At 37.9% G+C, this 18,860-nt stretch overlaps 1 protein-coding gene and 1 long non-coding RNA gene across 8 annotated transcripts in view; both read left to right on the plus strand.

Moving 5' to 3' along the window:
• WDFY3 (WD repeat and FYVE domain containing 3) overlaps positions 1–18,860 on the plus strand; it is a 287,453-nt gene that overhangs the window by 60,104 nt on the left and 208,489 nt on the right. The window lies entirely within an intron of this gene.
• On the plus strand, positions 738–8,722 carry LOC123334394. The gene is made up of 2 exons (XR_006552148.2): positions 738–830; positions 6,908–8,722. It is a non-coding gene; the product is annotated as an uncharacterized LOC123334394 (long non-coding RNA).

The raw sequence follows: 18,860 nt of genomic DNA on the forward strand, positions 1-18,860 counted from the left end.
CCCTATAAAAGAGGTGTTGAATGTGCAACTTCTTGGTAGTCTAATATTCTCACTTAGCTTCCGACTTTTTGCAGTCAAGCAGTAGTCACTCTCGCTGGCTCTTTGGTTATTAAATTTTAATACAAGTCTGATTGTCTCTAAGTATGTAACTTCTTTGTAAGCCAAGGAGAGTTAAAAGCATTTCCACCATTCGGTCCTGTTTTCTTCCATAATGCAGTTATCCAGAGCAGGATTGTCCTGTGCTGTTAGGCTTGACCTGGGAATGTAAGATGAAACTCCACTGAGTGCTGCCCTGTGAGATTTCCTGGGTCACTTTGTCCTGTCTTAGCAACACGCTGATGGTTTACAGCCACCTCTGCCCAAGAGTTTTAAAAGTACATTTCCCAGACCTGAACATTATTTACTAACAAGATAAAAAGGTTAAGAGTGCCTTCCATAAAATCTGACCTTACGTTTCTATGGCAGTGGTTCTCGACCCTGGGTGCCTGTTAGAATCAACTGGAGAACCTGTGAAAGCAATACTTGGGCTCCAGCCCCAAAGATTTCAATTCAAATGGGTGGGTCCTGGGCATCAGAAACCTTTTTCAAGGTCCCTAGTTAACTCCTGTGTCCAACCAGGGTTGAAAATCCCTCTTGTGTAAGAAAATTAGTGGACCTGGGCTAGCCATGTCGAGTAAAATATTCTGAATTAAGAGACTAAATTCATAATCTTTTCCACCGTCTTTCCAGTTGGAGCCCAGATTTCAAGTCTTGAGTAAAAATACCATCAGGGGAATGGGCCCTATTGTGTTCACACATTCAGAACCTGTTGTTCAAGGAATCCCCTAAAGGTCAGTGTATGGGAAAAGAAATTAGTGGGGTTTTGTTTTTAATCTATACTACCATTGAGTTTATTGGTAGATTAAGATTGCAAATTGCTTGTGAGTAGAAATACCATTTTTAATTTACTAGATTTTAAGTGCTACCATTATAAATTGATTAATATAATGTCATGTTTAAGAAGTATGTATATATCTTCTAATTTATTTTTAATAGGCTATTAAAGGAGCATACATATTATATTGCTTATCTTTGTGCTTATACACATATAACATAGCTTTGCAAAAATATTCAAGAAATTAAGCACAATGATTGATTCTGGGAAGGCCAACTGAGGCCCAGTGGTGGGATATTTATTATTTTTACTCTGTCTTCTTCTTTGTATTATTTATTTTAACCCTCGGCATACATTAAATTTCACAAAATCTTTTTCAGTAGATAAAAATGCTTTTTTAAAAAAAGTTGTGCAGGTATGCTTATAGTTTTTTCTATTTGGAAAATTAAAAATAACATCACAATCATTTAACTTGAAGATTTCTGCTTATTATCCGGTAAATTACCTCTTGTTTTAGACGTGTTATTTAAGTGTATATCTGCTCTTTCCCAGGGCCTACCTCCTGGGTTTCTGTTTTGCTTTACATTTTCTCATGGCTCTTTCATGTGCTGTGTATAAAAGAATGGGCCCTACCTAGATGATGACACTATCATTCTTCCAGTACCTCAGTCTGGAAATCTTAATTCTTCTTTGTCTGTTTCATTTGATCCTGAAAGACATCTCATTTCCAGATTGTTAACCCTGCACTGGTGACATTTCCCATCCAATCGCCCCTCACTCCCACTCCCACTGGCCCTGCTTTTATCACTGAGGGATCATTAAAGTAGCCATTGCACACTTCACACTATGCTTAGAAGTATTCTCTCAACATACATTACTCTCTTGCTTAATCGGCGTTTTTTGTTAACCCAGACTGAATGGCCTTTTATGATCTGCCCTTGTCTACCTATTCTATGCACACCTCACTTCCAGCTTTTCCCCTGTGCTCCAGCTCTGCTAACCTACTGGAAGGAGACAGCAGCATGTTTGTGCCCTCTCTTGAGTATGCATATGATCTGGATCTGTTGAGTATGCACATGGTCTGTATATGGCCAAAAATAGGGGTGGGCTTATTTGTCAGCCGAATGAACTCCTATTCAGTTTCCAAGATTAAGTTCAAATGTCATCTTCTCTATTGATTGTTAAATGTTCCTTTGTGTCATAGCATCTTGTTTATTTATTGTTTATTATGGTAGCTATCACATTCCTCTGTAATATCTTTTAGCTTAACTATGAACCCTTAGAAGGTAATCTGTTTAACTTTCTGTTACTAACACTTAACAGTTGCTGGATGTGTTAGAAGAAGTGTTAGAAACAAACAAGGAAATGAAAGTTAACACATACAAAATTGCATACTATTTATAATCACTGGAACTCACTAATCAATGTTGTAATAACTTAGTAAACTGTACATTTAGGTAAACTTCAACTTTACATTGAAGACAAGAGTTATTTACTAAGCTGAATGACTGAGCTTGAGGAAGATGTTTGCCTTTAAAAGAGCTGATATTTTTAAAGTACCTTTAGGTGATTCGAAAGAGTACTTTTTATGCAGATAGATTTATACTAGGTACAAGGCATTTTGACAGTTAATTATTTAAATCAGAAACCGAGTCAGCCTTTATTAACATAGCCAGAGCTTATGTTCTTGGAAGTAATAATGCTATATTTACTTAACATTTATTCTGTTGTTTCAACGTTTACTTACTTTCACTGCATATTCATTTGGATATTGGTACCCATTGGTTGGCCTTTTATCATTTCTTAACTTGAATATAAGTATCATAGTAGAAAATCACTGTAGTTCACAATGTCATATTTCTTATAGATACTTGAATATATATTAAAATTGATTCTGTGCTAATTTTTTTAAACAAGAGTTACCAGTTTTTATAGATCTACTCTTAATGCATGTCTAAATTTATCTATAGTAGATAAAAGATTTCCACATAAAGATAATTGAGTAAAAGCATTTGTATTCTCTTCTCCTTCCTAATGCTAACTAAAAGGATGAAGACTAGGGAAGAACTCTTGTAACTTGAGTGAAGTGAGGAGAAAACTAAGCCTCAGACTGCAAGAAGAGCTGTAACCTTTAGAACAAATGGAGACGTGTGCAGACATCTTAAACAGAGCTCTCCCAAAGTAGGTGGCATAGAGGTCTCAGTGTGGCAGGCCAGGTGAGGCTGCAGGAAAAGACACAGATGCAGTTTTTATGCAGAAAAGAGTAGGAAAACCTAGCCGAGTGGAGGAGATCCTGTACAGAGCTGTTGCCTTGGTATCAGTGGATTCGGAGCAGCCAGAGAAGTAAACACCGAATCACAGTGCAGACAATCAGCAGCTTAACACTCCCCCCTCCTCCCCCACTTTAACCTCGCTGGCTTCATTAGGATTCTCCAACCATGCTAAGCACGTCCTTCCCTCCAGCCTTTGATTTTGCTTGTCCCTCAGCCTGGAAAATTCTTCCCCTAGAAATTCTTACGGATTACTCCCTCATTCATTCACATTTCTATTCTGCTGTGAACTCAGAAGGGCATTTTGAGTTGACTGTGCATACTCAAGCAAGCAAGCAACCTCGGAGCATTTTATTTTCAAAGCTTGCCGCTTTTTTCCTTGCATCCATCACCACCAGACTTGTGTATTGATTTATTTAGTTTTTCTTTCTTTCACGCAAATCTGAGCTCCCAAAGGACACATACATATCACAATGGTGTGTTCCACCTCTCTATTCCAAACACCTAGAACACTGCCAGGCACGTAATTGTTGCTTAATAGATGAGCACACAGTTCTTCCCATACGCAGCAGCGTGTACCCCGTACAAACTGGCAAATCCCATGTGGAGAGACTTAAAGGACATCATCAGCCATTAGCAATAATTCTTCTTTATTTTGATCCTGATTCATATAAAATAATTGTAAAAATAATTACGTTTATTAAGTCATTGAACATTTGACCACTGGATGCTTGATACTAAAGAATGTATAGTGGTACTGTGAATCAGTCAGGATTTAGTTGCAGAGAACAGAATTCATTTTAGCCAGTTTAAGCAGGAACAGACTTATTAAGGGTATATGTGTGTGCTTAGCCGTGTCCAAACTCATTGTGACCCCATGGACTGTAACCCACCAGGCTCCTTGGTTTATGGAGAGATAAAAAGGGCTGAATTTAAAGCTCACAGTTGACCTTTTACAAACATCTCCCGTGCAATATCATGGAGCTGGACCATCAAGGGAGCTGCTAGTTTCTCCGTGGGTCAGGATGCGATTGTAAGGGTTAATATACCGTGGCCAGCAGGCAAAATCTGGCTTCAAGAATTTATCTGTGTCCTTTGAGTTAAGAAGAGTTTTTGCAGTTTTTAAATGGTTGAACAAGTCAAAAGAAGAATAATAGGTTTTTAAAAAGTTATTATTGAGGTATAATTGATGTCCAACACTTTATAATTTAAGGTGTACTGCTAATGATTCAGTATTTGTATATATTGCAGAATGGTCACCACAATAAGTCTATTATTAATAACATCCATCACCACACATAGTTACATTTTTGTTCTTATGATGGTAACTTTAAAGATTTACTTTGTTAACACTTTCAAATATGTAATACAGTCTTATTAACTACAGTTGCCATGCTGGTCCTTATATCCTCATGACTTAACTCATGTTATAACTGGAAATTTATACATTTTGACTCCCTGCACCAATTTGCCCACTCCCTACCCCTCACGTCTGGCAACCAACACTGTTTTCTGTACTAGGAGCTTGATTTTTTGTTTTTTTTTAGATTCCACTTATAAGTAAGATCATATGGCGCTTATCTTTCTCTGTCTGACTTATTTCACTTAGCATATGCCCGTAAGGCCCACCCATGAAGTCGCAAATGGCAAATTTCCTTCTTTTATGGCTGAATAATATTCCATTGAGTTCTTGTACACATTTTCTTCATTCATTTGTCAGTGGACACTTTGATTGTTTCCATATCTTGGTTGTATATAATGCTGAGGTGAACATGGGGGTGTATATGTCTTTAGTTAGTGTTTAGTTAGTGTTTTAATCTTCTTTAGATAAATGCCCAGAAGTAGAGTTGCTAGATCATATGATAGCTCTATTTTTAATTGTTTGAGGAACCTCCACTCTGTTTCCTAACTGGCTACACCGTCTTACATTCTGACCAGCAGTACACAAGATTGAAATAGTGTTTTGTGTCACCTGAAAATTTTACAAAATTTCAGTATCCGTACATAAACTTATTAGGATGCAGCCATACTTTTAAATTTACCTGTTGTCTATGGTTGCTTTCACACTACACTGGCAACAGAAACCACTTGGCAAAAGATTTATTATCCAGCCCTTAAAGAAAAAGTTTGCCAAACTCTGCTCTAGAATACACACAGTATTACGGGCAGCCAGACGTATGTGTCGCATCCTGCCTCCCGGCAACCAGAAGATAATTACTGAATCCTGAAATCTCTGTAGCTTCACATTGTGAATGTCAGCAAGAGTGTGGTTTCTGTGTCACTTCTGCCTTTCAGAATCTTGGGCGAGTAGATTTGATTGGCTGAACCTATGTTGCAGCAAGAACCTATTTGCAAAGCAGTCTGTGGAAAGCCTGTTCTTTGTTTCCCAGCCCCTGTGATTAAACATTCGGCCTAATTCAGTTCTCAGTGCCTTTATAGAAGTTGCAAATATCTTGCTTCAGTAAAAGCAGACTAACAGACTTTTACTAATAGACTTTTTTAGTCCATGTGTGTGTGTTAGTCACTCAGTCGTGTCCAAAACTTAGCCATCCCATTGACTGTAGCCTGCCAGGCTCCTCTGTCCATGAAATTCTCCAGGCAAAAATACTGGAGTGAGTTGGCACTTCCTTCTCCAGGGTATCTTCCCAACCCAGAGATTGAACCCGGGTCTCCTGCATTGCAGGCAGATGCTTTACCGTCTGAGCTACCAGGGAAACTTTTAGACTATTAGTCTTTTTTGTTTGGGGCATTATATTGATTCATACTTAATGCAGGTCTGTGATGTTCAACACTGTATCATTTATTATTTTCTTAGACAAAAAGACTGTAGAATTTTTAGCATTGATACATTTATATTTTATGAGGAACATATATATATAAGCTTCAAGCAAAATATTCATATCAGAATAAAAATTTACTCTTAGCAATCTCACAAGGAATAGATTTTGCCTTCAAAATAGCAGAGTAGCTAAATCAGGCCAATCAGATAAGGATTCAGGGAGACGTTTCCTGTGAGACTGTTTTGGCGAAAGACTATTTTTAATTTAGATCCTTAGTCATGATATTGTAACTCTTTGAGGTTAAGTCTAAATATTTTCAGGGGTAAGCTTTGGGAAAAAATAAATAAATAGAAGCAGTAAGTCAGAGTTTAAAAAGAAAAAGAGATATAATAAAGTAAATAAAAGTATAAATTCCTAAAGTGCTAGTGAGGCCTGAGCATGGTAGTCAGCTGATAAATGTTTAGCAACTGTCTCTTCAAGAAAAGACCCCACGGAGCCCCCATTTTTAGTGTTTGGTGACTTCTTTCGTAAAATGTTCTCACCATGGCTGGTTTTAGGCTATTAAGGTTTGACACTGACTCTCTACAATTTCTGAAAATTTGGCCATCAAGGTTTCACGAACTGGCATAAGCTAGATCGATCTAAGCTGAGCCTAATTACAGGGTTAAGGAACAGAGGAGGCAGAAATAGTTGACATGAACATTTATAGTGAATATGCAGGGAAAACATTCCATGACACCTAGATTTCTCTTCAAGTCAAAAGTCAGCATCTTTTAAGGATAATGTAACAGTATATTATTTTAATCATAGAAGAATAAGATGAATAGTTTCTGATGTTGGAGTAGATTTTTTCTGAGGTTATCATCTTATTTTTCTTTAATGGAAAGAATTGCTCAGAACATGTTAAATTACATAATACATTGTTGTATTTAGTTGCTAGTAATATATTTTTATTTGTAATTTACTTTGATTCATTCTTCTAGGAATTTATTTCTTTACTATTTCTGAATATGATTCCGTATTTGGCGTTATGTGTTTGAGTGCCTGGTATGAGGACTGGGAAGGACTTGAACGAAAGAGAACAGGAAACTCAAATGAAAAATGTGATTAGGTATATGTAACATTTCCCTGGTCTGTCAGATGTGAGATGCTAAGAACTCTCAGCCAAGATATTACTCATGAATCATATTTCTTATTGCCAGTCTGGTTACACCCTTGGTGGGAGATACACAGAGTAAACACGGATTTTGTGTGTGCATGTTTTTTTAACTTCTTGTGGACAAAAATACTTGCATTAATTTTGTCCAAATGTTTTTAGAGAGAACAAATAGTACTATCATTGCTAGGAACAGTTAGAAAATAAAATCACAGTTGCTTTCATAAATAAAGTTATTTCATCAAGGCAAAGAGACAGCTTCCACTTAATAAGAAGAGCTCTTGTTTTCAATGTATGTGTCTCGAATTCAAATTTCACCTGATGCTTGTTATTGGATCTTTTTGGCAAGTTGCTTTAACCTTACTGGATGTCAGTTTCTTAATCTATAAATTAGGCATTGTACCACTTGTGGTAGGAAATAAATGAATACATTTTGGTGAAGATAACTAGCATCGTACTTGGCTGTGGATCTTAACTCTATTTCCTAGACAAAAACTGACGCAGAGGCAGGAAACGGGAGTTCCTTAGGGATTAACCCCCGCCCCAGTTGCTAATTGCCAAGGCTGTCCCTATAGACTCTTAAAAAAATGATTCAAGGGCAGAATGGCTGGTGTTTTCCACTTGGAAAAACTGATTATAAATCATGTGTAGAAAAGTTTGTGTGTGAAGAATTAACACGCAGAGAACAAAGCTGCAAAAACCTGATTGGCTAGAGTAGCCTATGGATGAGCAGGGAAGTCCATTCATGTATTTTTTTCTGTTGTTGAAAATCTTAAAAAAAAAAATGTGCTTAGTCCTTCCTGATCCTCTTACTCCCTACAACCCTGCCACTCTGCAGCTTGATTAGGGTTCCCTGCTGTACTTTCTTTCCCCTAGTATCTTATCAGTACTTCCCCGGTATCACATGCCACACCTGCATCACACCATGGACTCTAAGCTCTGTGAAATCAGATATCCTGAAAGAGCTGTCATTTCACAACAAATTAAATGCTACATGTGCTAGTTGTTGATATAAACTGCTGTATCCCAGGGATCCACCCAGAGCAACAGTAGCTGACATTTTACACTTTACTCTTGATTCGGAATGTTATAGGGCAGAAGGCATCATCCTGAACCATAACTCCATAGAGATAAAGGCAGATTATGTCAAAGTTGTAATGACTGAAAGATACTAATCGAAGGTTGCCTTTTTTTTTTTTAATTAAAGCCAAATCTAAGTTATCGAATACTACAGAACCACCTTGGTATTCCCAGTGTGATTTTCTGTTGATGGAAACCATGGGTAAGCTTCTCTGAGGACTGGAAGAAGCTCAGATTTATTTTGTTACTAAAAACTGCACAGTTGATTTTGACATAATAAAGAAACCAGTTTTATCTCCCCACCCCATCCCCTTATTTTTCCCTAATAGTGGATCTGAGGGAAGTTGACTGGTTTGGCTTTTCCCTCTCTGAGTCAGGTGCTGTTTCCTTATAGTTTATCATATAATATGTGGTAAGTTATCATCACTGGCCACCTTAGGGCCAGCCTCCTCCTCAAGAGGATGGAGGACTCGATCCAGGCTTTATTTTGTTTTGACCATTCAAACAGTCACAGATAATAAAACAAATAAAAACCAAAGAACCCAGAAAACTTTCAGCCAAATATTCCTACAGATACCAGTTGTTGTTTTTTTTTTCTTGTTGCTTGGGGAGGAGATGAAGTTTCCTTTAAGGAAATTTTTTAATGCCAGAGGAATAAAAAAACTAAATTGAGGAATAGCTAAGAATCACTTTAGGGAAAAAATATACCTACTTGTATCTGATTTAAATATGGTTTCATTGAGAGTCATTCAAGATATAAAATAGTTGTTATTTAAGTAATTTCAGTTATAAATACATAGTTATTATATAATAAACTGATTTGTTGGGCTTATTTTAAATTCAAAAGTACTGCAAAGTAATTATTTCCTTTAAAGGGCTGTATTTTTAGTGAGGGACAGACAAAAACTCTGTTGAAACAATAGTCTTATCATTCATTCATATGTATTCTTGTAAAATATTTGTCTTGTGTGTATTTCTAGTATTCAAGAACTGGTATGTTGTATATATTTCATCCTATTTCTTAGTTCCTTTCCCTCATCATTTTGTTTTTAAGATGCACTCATGTGAAATATATACTTTTAACTGAATATGAATGATTCTACATCTTTGTCAATCCTGTTCTTTTTTAAAAATTTTCTTCTAATGATGTCTTTCTTTGTTTCTGTTATTTTTTTGCCACACCATGCAGGATGTGAGGGCATGTGGGATCTTAGTTCCCCAACCAGGGATTCACCCTGTGCATTGGGAACACAGAATCTTAACCACTGGACCACCAAGGAAGTCCCCAACCCTGTTCTGCTTACGAAGTTTGTTAGTGATGGGCAGTGATAGGAACCTCCAGAGAGCCTTCAAGTCCCCAGTCATCACGCATACAGTTCAGAAAACACCCATTTACAAGTTCTCACCTTCTTTGGTGTGTATGCTGAGAAGCCGAATGCAGTACTGAACAGCTTACGCCCCTTAGGTCCTCCACCACTCTGTTTCCCCATCGGTCAAATACCCGCGTCCTGTCCACATCTCCAGGGACACAGGGCATTTTCCAGCTTTCTGCCTGTTGCTAATCTAATAGACATAAAGTAGCATTTCCATATTTTAGTCTGCATTTCTTTTACTGAGTAAATTAAAATATCTCTTGATACGTTTGGCCTTCCAGTATGCTTGCTCATATTTTTTTTTAATTTGGATAGCTATATTTTTCTTATTGATTTTGGAATTCCTTGTAAATTCTAAATTTTAATCCTTTCCATTTTAGACATTTGAAATATCTTCTCTCGTTGTATTACCTCTCTTTTGCATGATTCACAGTGCTCTTTACTGAGCCAAATCATTTAATTTTTATGTAACCACATTCATTTTATTTTTGCTTATGGCATACAGCTTTGAATTTATGCTCAAGAAATGTGTACGTAATTCATAAAGGTATCCTTGTATATTTTCTTCTCTTTGTAATTTTTCCCACATTTTGTGTATGGCTATAGGTATGACTTTTGTTTATTTTATTCTGAGTTTGTCACTTTCCGAATACTTAACAATCACCCTTTCCTGGGACCTTTATCATGTGTTAGGTTCCCAATACATTTAAGGGTCTCTCTCTCTCATCTTCAACTTAGTTTTGTTCTTAGGTCAGTAAGAACTAGTTTTATCACCAAGGTTTGGTGAAGGACTGTCTTTGAAGGCTTCTCAGGTGGCTCAGTCGTAAAGAACCCACCTGCCAGTGCAGGAGCTGCAGGAGATGTGGGTTTGATCCCTGGGTTTGGAAAATCCCCTGGAGAAGATATGACAGCCATTCCAGTATTCTTACCAGAATTATCCCGAGGACAGAGGAGCCTGGCCGGCTACAGTCCACGGAGTCTCAAAGAGTTGGACACTACTGAAGTGACTGAGTACACACACACACACACACACACACACACGTCTTTGAAATTTTAAATTATATGATTTAATTTTCAAGCTTCATGAAGTTTCAGCAAGTTTCATTGTTACCTCTTATCTTCCTTAAATATATTTATGTTATATTTAGTAGCCATTATGATCCTTGAAACAAATATGTTGGAAATTCTTGATCAATTTCTTTAAATATTGTATTCAAATTAAAAATCCATTTAAAAGTATAATTAAATTATTTCATGGTCTCTTTTTCCTTCATTTTGTTTAAAGTGTTAAATTTTGCTTTTTAGTAGCAATCTAGACATGAAATTAAATGAGTTGTTACCCTGTCTGAAGTTTGAGAGTATATTAAATAGATTAAAAAAATTAATCATTGAAAAATTAAAGATCAGTGAAGTTTTAAAAGACCTGGATAAATAATAGCAAGTTTCACTGTAGGGATAATTACTTTGAAGAACCAATCCAGATATTTCAAGTACTCAAGCCTGGTGTAGCTCTCAGTATTTTTTAATGAATTAATATATATTCTACTAGAAGCATAGGTTATGCATAAACAAAAATTAATTAAAATGTCTTGGAATGACTCAGTTTTCACCATAGGATAACTTTCCTGATGTAATTTCAAAAAGGAAAAGTAAATCTGAAAATAATCTATATTTTCTTGAATCAGAGTTGGACTGTGAAGAAGGCTGAGCGCTGAAGAATTGATGCTTTTGAACTGTGCTGTTGGAGAAGACTCTTGAGAGTCCCTTGGACTGCAAGGAGATCCAACCAGTCCATTCTGAAGGAGATCAGCCCTGGGATTTCTTTGGAAGGAATGATGCTAAAGTTGAAACTCCAGTACTTTGGCCACCTCATACGAAGAGTTGACTCACGGGAAAAGACTCTGATGCTGGGAGGGATTGGGGGCAGGAGGAGAAGGGGACGACAGAGGATGAGATGGCTGGATGGCATCACTGACTCGATGGACGTGAGTCTGAGTGAACTCCGGGAGTTGGTGATGGACAGGGAGGCCTGGCGTGCTGCAATTCATGGGGTCGCAAAGAGTCGGACACGACTGAGCGACTGATCTGATCTGATTCCCTACCTAGTATATTTTGCTTAGTACAAATTGTAATTTTTAGAATGTTATATGTACTTTATTCCCCAGTGGCTCAAGCAGTAAGGCATCTGCCTGCAATATAGGAGATGCAGGAGACTCAGTTAGATCCTTAGGTTGGGAAGATCCCCTGGAGGAGGAAATGGCACCCCAGTGCAGTATTCTTGCCTGGGATCCCATGGACAGAAGAGCCTGACGGGCTGTAGCCCATGGGGTCACAGCAGTCAGACACGACTGAGCAGTTAAAAGCACCCATGCACATATACTTTGTAGGGGGAAGGTGGTTAGAAAAATGAAACTTTATACCCTTCATTTTTAGACAGTTTTATTTCTTATAGCTGATATTTTCTGTTTTAGCAATTGGATTCAAAAGCCTAGACATTTGAGATAAGGTAGCTAGTATTTATATATTTAATTTTAACCTCCAATGCTAAATCTTTTAGTAGATATCTGAACTAGGAGATTTTAGTTGTATGCTTTTTACCACTGTCCCCCATCTCTAGTTGAGATGTTAATTGTCAAATATAAAAGGAGCAGAATGAGAATAGCCAGGTGTGTTTGATCCTTCAGTCTGAAAAGAAACATCAGTGCTTTTTTTTTTTTAGATTTTTCCCCCAAAATATTGAGAGCTAGACTTTATTATAGAACGTTTAAAATAAATATCAGTTCAGTTCAGTGGCTCAGTCATGTCCAACTCTTTGCCACTCCATGAATCGCATCAGGCCTCCCTGTTTGTCACCAACTCCCGGAGTTCACTCAAACTCATGTCCATCGAGTCAGTGATGCCATCCAGCCATCTCATCCTCTGTCATCCCCTTCTCCTCCTGCCCCCAATCCCTCCCAGCATCAGAGTCTTTTCCAATGAGTCAACTCTTTGCATCAGGTGGCCAAAGTACTGGAGTTTCAGCTTAGCATCAGTCCTTCAGAACACCCAGGACTGATCTCCTTTAGAATGGACTGGTTGGATCTCCCTGCAGTCCAAGGGACTCTCAAGAGTCTTCTCCAACACCACAGTTCAAAAGCATCAATTCTTCAGCACTCAGCTTTCTTCACAGTCCAACTCGCATCCATACATGACCACTGGAAAAACCATAGCCTTGACTAGACGGACCTTTGTTGGCAAAGTAATGTCTCTGCTTTTGAATTTGCTATCTAGGTTGGTCATAACTTTCCTTCCAAGGAGTAAGTGTCTTTTAATTTCATGGCTGCAGTCACCATCTGCAGTGATTTGGGAGCCCAGAAAAATAAAGTCTGACACTGTTTCCCCGTCTATTTCCCACGAAGTGATGGGACCAGATGCCATGATCTTCGTTTTCTGAATGTTGAGCTTTAGCCAACTTTTTCACTCTCCTCTTTCACTTTCATCAAGAGGCTTTTTAGTTCCTCTTCACTTTCTGCCATAAGGGTGGTGTCATCTGCATATCTGAGGTCATTGATATTTCTCCCAGCGATCTTGATTCCAGCTTGTGCTTCTTCCAGCCCAGCATTTCTCATGATGTACTCTGCCTATAAGTTAAATAAGCAAATATAAACCTAAGAAATAACTTTCTCCCTAGCATCAGGGAGTCTGTTTTTTGTATTTTATTACATGGCATTCCTTCTAAGAGGAGGATAAGACTAAGAAAAATGTGGTAAACTGGGTTGCACTATGCAATTATGCACTTTAGTAAGTTACTTCCCAAGAATAACAGTATATTTTATATATGATTGTTAACGTTTCAGATGGATTTATAAATTCTATTAAATAGAAAACTGATAAGAATAGCATTTCTCCTCTCATTCTTCCCCAAAGGCATTTTTTAAAATAGGCTACATGTGATCAACAGTGAAATGATGTAATTAGGACATGGCTATTTGTGGTAATCATTCTTAGGTTTTACTATGGTGGAAGAACAGATAAATGTAGCTTTCTTATTCTTTTCTTCCTTCCTTCCTTTTCAGTTTCTTAAATCTTCAACCCTCATCCCTAAACTCTGTAGTGAGAATGCACATGTACCCCTTAACCATGGGACATTTTTGTATTTCACTTGGAGAAGGATCTAATGCCAAAATTATAAGGAAACAATAATACTCTGATGAGCAAAGGGTTATATCTGGTAACAAGTAATATTTTTAGTCCTTAAGATTTTTATCATCTCAGATTTATTTGATGTATGTTTCTTTAAAAATTTCATAGGTTTCTTAGTTGTTATCATATGTCTCCATTAAGTGAATAAAGAGTAGTTAAAGTAATGATGATAGCAGAGTTGCTGGAAAAGTTAACAAATACGGTGTCAGCAAGATTTCCTGCTTTGCTCCATCAATCCAGCTATTCTCCAGCTAGTCATAACACATTTATTATGTTTCAGGTACCACAGCAAATACTAGAAAGTTGAATATAAATAACATAGGTTAGTGACCTTACACTAGGTTGATTCACTTTCAAGAAATGGTGGAGGAGTTCCTGTTCACTGGAAATACCCCCCATAAATCCTAAGATGTTTTTACTATATGGAGTAGGTTGAAAAATAGCCTTAGATGGGCTCAGACTAGGCTATTGGCTATCGATTGTTAGCATAACCCTTGTGGAAAGTCTCGATGGTAGCTACTGTGTGCTCAGTCAGTCAGCCGTGTCTGACTCTTTGTGACCACATAGACTGTAGCCCACTAGGCTCCTCTGTCCATGGAATTTTCCAGGCAAGAACACTGGAGTGGGTTGCCATTTCCTACTTAAGGGGATCTTCCTGACCCAGGGATCTTCCCGACCCACATCTCCTGCATTGGCAGGCAGATTCTTTACTCCTGTGCCGTGCAGGAAGCCCTTTGTGGATATTGAGTGCATGTTTTTCTAGGGGACAAGGATGAGTATTTGTGGAATTGGGATAGGGCAGAAGTATACACAGGGTGAATGAGCAGACATTCTTAAAAGGAGCAAAGAGCAGACAGAAAATTATAATTTCCATTTCCTTCATTTACTGATGATATTACGCAGTCTTTGACATGTTTGTAGTCATTCATTTTCCTTTTGTGTGAAATACCTGTTTGTCTTTTGTCCATTTTTCTTTTGGTTGATCTGTCTTTCTTTCTTTGATTTGTAGCCCTTCTTTACATATTTTGGATCTATTGCTTTTTTGTTATTTATAGGTGCAAATATTTTGTTCCCAATTTGTGGCTTGTGTTTTCTGTTAATCTTTCATGTACAGAAGTGTTTAATTTTGAAAAGAATGTGTGTGTTTGTGTATACATGTGTGAACATGTGTGTATTTTTTTTTAAGACATTCTTCCTTACCCTGAAGTCATAAAGATATTTTCCAACATTTTCTTCAAATTAATGTTTTTAATTGTGTTGGTGGCAAGGACATGGTGAATATAAACTACTGAAAGCAGAGCTGGATGGCTGGAGCAGAGAAAGACTGAGGTAGGGTGGGGAGTGCCTTGAAAAATATTTCTTTGAATCAATGATCAAGTTGCTTCTGTAGAGTTAGGTTTAGATTGTTTTGGAATTAAACACGGTCCTGAACTATTCATGATATATTCCCGGGCGATAGAAAACATCTGAGTAGGCCATTTCAGGAGGAGCAAAGACCAGGTGGGAAAACCATCAAGGGTTTGAAATTGCATGGCCTATTCAGGGAATAGCAGTTAGGTGATGTGATGTGAGCCAGGGATGAGAGGAGGCATACTGCAGAAAACAGAGCTTTGGAACTGGATGGATAACAGACTCTGAGGAGTCTTTTATACCTTGCAAAGGGTTTTGACTCTGTCTCCTTGCAGGCAATTGTGTCACTTTTGTGTAAGGTTGTGTACTGATCTGTTTGGGAATTTTAGAAAAAAAATATAGCCACACCATGGAGCTGTTAAAAACTAGAATTGATATTCACACAGCAACTTGCACATAGTAGGCAGACACTTAAAATAAATTTCACCAATAGCATCGTTCTGAAACTGTTCAGAATTTTTTTCCCCATGATCAGCTGCAGAGTCTTTGGTGCATTCTTTTGATTATTAGTGGTAAATTTTCAGTCTTTTTGAAGAGATATTTAGTAATCTACAGAAGTTATATGGAGGAAGTTTGGAAATTAAGGCAAATGAGCAAGCTGGGAAATGGGGTAATTCCATTTTTGGTAAAGCATGTATTTGATGACACTGAGTTTTAGATGTAGCTTATAAAATGCCTTGAAAGCAGTCTGTAAAGAGGAATTTTTTAAAGTATTTTGAACCATGTCAGCATAATTATGTGGACATAGCCTTTTAAGATAACTAATCAGTAGGGCAAAATTTATCTGAATGTATAAATGTTGTTGTTTTCATAAAAATGAAAGTATAAGAATTGGCAGTTTAAACCCTCATGACCATTATTATTTTTGTTGATATCTGCATTTTATTACTTTTTAAAATTTGTGATGTGTTTCTAACATAATTCTGCATCAGCTTTTGCACTTGTCATTTTCCTTTCATTGCCTTTAGAACACAGCGTGTCTTGTAGCTCATTCAGCGGTGATTTGTCGTTGGTATTGGGGAGCTGCTGCTGCTTTTGGATATTCCTCTTCCTCGGCTTGTTGTTGATGCCCCAATTCCCTGTGGAGGGTTCACTTATTGCCTTCTGTTTTGTCATCCTCTGCTTACCAACCGAACCTATTAGTAGTGAATTTTTTTTTCTTCTTCTGTCTCTGCATTCACATTCATAGTTCTTACTTTCTAAATTTATAGTAGTTTCTTCTGAATATTTTTTTTTAATGTTCCCAACAAAAATGGTCAGATGGTAATGGTTTATTATTTTTTCTTTTTCTTTCTTGTTTTTGTTGGCCACGCTTAGTGGCATGCTGGGTCTTAACCAGGGATCGAACCCACACCCCCTGCAGTGGAAGCTCAGAATCTTAACCACTGGACTGCCAGGGAAGTCCCTTCAAGTAATAAAATAAATGGATTTTAAACAAACCATAAAGAACAAAGTGGTCTTGTAAGCCTTCTTGTTTTAGAATAAATAGATAAGGAATTTAGAGAAAATTCTCCTCTTTGGCCTATTTTAAATTATTTTGGTTATTATTATTTTTGGTTTGAGCTGCCTCTAATTCATTCCTCATCTAAACTTTAGTCATCACTTTTTACTCATTTGTTAATCATGTATTGCTTGTTTTGCCAGGCACTGTGTTAGACATTGAGGAAAGAAGTTGCATAGAGATATGATCTTTGCCTTCCATAGTCTTATAGTAGTTGTCTGGTGTTGGAGAAAGGCAAAATAACAGTTCCATAGCAAGGTGAGAAGTGCTATGATAAAGATATGCACAGTATTGTGTGTATCTCTCTTATTAAACTGAGAGATCAGGGAATGCTTTCTAGACGAGCGACAGCTGAGATTTGAAGGATGATTTCATGTAGAGTACTAGAGGGGGAGGGCTCCCCACCCCCAGCCCCACCCTAGGAGAAGGTGCAGGGTCTGTGAAGGCACAGCAGGGAGACCTGCAGTAGGCTAAGTCTGGGTGGAATAAGGAGGGGGGTTGGGTCTAGGGGCCAGGTAATGAAGAGCCTGGAAAGTTGAACTTTCCCTTAAAGCTGTGGGAACTGCTGTTCCATTCATTTGTTCATTTCTAACTCTATTCTAAAACCTCAAGTAGTAGTTGTTAAGGATTTGGAGAGCATAGCCTGCTTTTAGGAAGTTCATAATTTATTGAGAGATACTGCTAATTAAGGAGAAAGCAGTGATCTTTATTTAAGCAACTTGGTTACTTTTCAATTAAGAACAAATGGTTGGTTGTCAGTGTAATTTTTTTCTGGAGATTTTCAAGAACATCAAGGTTTATGAACTCTAAAGACTTTTTGTACAATGAGAACTCAGATACATAAATTGTAAAAATTTTTTTAAATTTTCTGTGTACTATGTAATTTTTTGTGAGGGATAGTAAAGCTAGCATTTCTGGAATTCAGAATATCTGCACATAAAATAAAGTACTACCATATACGCAGTGTGTATGTAATTTTTTGTGAGGAATAGTAAAGCTTAGCATGTCTAGAATTCAGTATGTCTGCACATAAAATATAGTACTACCATATACTCAATGTGTATATGTATATAAGTCTTTTTTAAGTTTTACTTACCTGTCATCTACTACGAACTGGGGATACAAAGTTAAATAATATTTGGTTCCTACCATTGAAGACATTATAAGTTAAAGGGAGTAAATAACCGCTAATTGGTCTATACTTGTTACAGCAGAATAGCACTAAGGGCTGTTGCTTGCCGAGCACTTGTGCCAGACCTTACCCTGACGTGTTTTCTGGGTAGCACCTCGTTTGGTGAATTACACTACAACACAGCTCTGGGGTGGGTTCTGTCAGTCACTCTCTTCTCACATGTGAGGAATCTGATGCACAAGGATGGTGAATGACCTGCTGAAGTTAGACAACATGTGAATGGTGCAACTAGGATTTGAATCTTGGACAGCAAGGGGATCCAACCAGTTAATCCTAAAGGAAATCAACCCTGAATATTCATTAGAAGGACTGATGCTGAAGCTGCTCCGATACTTTGGCCACCTGATGCAAAGAGCCAGCTCATTAGAAAAGACCCTGTTGCTGGGAAATACTGAAGGCAAAGGAGAAGGGGGTGGCAGAGGATGAGATGTTTAGATAGCATCACTGACTCAATGGACATGAATTTGAGCAAACTCCAAGAGATAGTGAAGGACAGGGGGGTGCGGTGTACTGTAGTCCATGGGGCCGCAAAGAATCGTACATGACTTGGTGACTGAACAGCAAAAAGGATTTGAATCTAGGCGATCAGTTGCAAAGCCTACTTAACCAGTATGCCATACTGTCTTTCTTAATGACAGACTATAATAACTAAAGAACCATGGTAGGATAAAGCAACAAATTCTGCTTGGAGGCTTGGGAAAGAAGGGAGGCTTCCCAGGTAGCTCAGTGGTAAAAGCACCTGGTTACCAATGCAAGAGACAGAGGAGACAAGGAGACTCGGGTTCGATTCTGGGTTGGGAAGATCCCCTGGAGCAGGAAATGGCAACCCACTCCAGCATTCTTGCTTGGAAAATTCCATGAACAGAGGAGCCTGGCAGGCTACAGTCCATGGGGTGGCAGAGTCAGACATGACTGAGCACACACACACTCCCACTCTATGAGAAGGTGACCTTAAAGCTTATCTGCTAGGAAAAGTGGAAGAGGGGCCATCCTTGGCCAAAAGGAGGTGACACTCACATACACAGAGGGCTGAAGAAGCAGA

Source organism: Bubalus bubalis, chromosome 7, assembly GCF_019923935.1.
Source record: "Bubalus bubalis isolate 160015118507 breed Murrah chromosome 7, NDDB_SH_1, whole genome shotgun sequence".
In the NCBI taxonomy this organism is placed as follows: domain Eukaryota; kingdom Metazoa; phylum Chordata; class Mammalia; order Artiodactyla; family Bovidae; genus Bubalus; species Bubalus bubalis.